Source organism: Macadamia integrifolia, chromosome 11 (assembly GCF_013358625.1).
Source record: "Macadamia integrifolia cultivar HAES 741 chromosome 11, SCU_Mint_v3, whole genome shotgun sequence".
Classification (NCBI taxonomy): Eukaryota; Viridiplantae; Streptophyta; class Magnoliopsida; order Proteales; family Proteaceae; genus Macadamia; species Macadamia integrifolia.
In genome coordinates, this window is record NC_056567.1 from 32034517 (window position 1) to 32035270 (window position 754).

Consider the following 754-nt stretch of genomic DNA (forward strand, 5'->3'; position numbering starts at 1 on the left):
ACTCTTGTCTCTCACTAAAATTCTGATTTTTTTTTTGGATCGAGGGTTATTTGATTTTATTTTATTTTATTTTATTTTATTAGGAACAGAATTATATATTCCATTCTTTATACCTTCGGGCTACATTCAGTTTTTGTATGCAGATACCAATGTAGAAAATATAATACTTTCTATTCTTATTTACATAATTTGATTTGTTTCTTTCAAATTTCAATATCAAATTCATTATGATTTATGAAGATGTTATGAAAGAAAGTAATGGATTTCCAAATACTTCCCACCCAATTTACAAAGAAGGATGGTTTTTAAAGGTAGACATGATCAAAGTCAAATTTTGATGAACTGAAAATTGACTTGGCTGCCCTAGATCACCAATGCTTGGGTTCTTGTGGCCCTTCAAACCCACCCATAACAGGTGCAAGCAGTGGCTGTTGAGGCAGGGTTTTAAAAAAATAGGTATAATGGTCTCTGCCAATTCCGATTCTGATTCGGTTGGACTCGAAATTGGCTAGGATCAGTCCAATAACCATGGAATTGGTCATTTGATTTGAAAATTCACCTTTTAAAGGGAATTTTTATAGGAATATTGTTTATTTTTAGTAAGAGAATATTCCAATTCGAAATTGGTATTGCAAGATGAATCGGCAGATTATTTTTTAAACAATGGGGTAGGATTCCAAAACCAAAGTTCAGTTTTGTTTTCAATCAAGAACTAGAAGGCAAGGGATTTGGTGTATCTTTTTTTCCTTCTTTT